The sequence below is a fragment of the Bison bison genome, unplaced genomic scaffold, assembly GCF_000754665.1.
Source record: "Bison bison bison isolate TAMUID 2011002044 unplaced genomic scaffold, Bison_UMD1.0 scf7180017864146, whole genome shotgun sequence".
In the NCBI taxonomy this organism is placed as follows: Eukaryota; Metazoa; Chordata; class Mammalia; order Artiodactyla; family Bovidae; genus Bison; species Bison bison.
The window spans coordinates 2371564-2371831 of record NW_011494718.1 but is presented as its reverse complement, the minus strand read 5'-3'; the positions used below and the strand labels follow the sequence as shown (position 1 = coordinate 2371831).

At 33.6% G+C, this 268-nt stretch overlaps 1 protein-coding gene across 1 annotated transcript in view; it reads right to left on the bottom strand.

Annotated features, from left to right (window-relative positions):
• DCHS2 (dachsous cadherin-related 2) overlaps positions 1 to 268 on the bottom strand; it is a 323756-nt gene that overhangs the window by 50290 nt on the left and 273198 nt on the right. The gene's annotated exons all lie outside the window — the stretch shown is intronic.

Sequence of the window (268 nt, the reverse complement as noted above, 5' to 3'; positions counted from 1 at the left end):
AGTCATTGATTATTTCTAGTAATTTTCTGGTGGATTCTTTAGGGTTTTCTATGTAGAGGATCATGTCATCTGCAAATAGTGAGAGTTTTACTTCTTCTTTTCCAATTTGGATTCCTTTTATTTCTTTTTCTGCTCTGATTGCTGTGGCCAAAACTTCCAAAACTATGGGAAATCTGGTCAACCACTTGTAAAAGAATGAAACTGGACCACTTTCTAACACCATACACAAAAATAAACTCAAAATGGATTAAAGATCTAAACGTAAGAC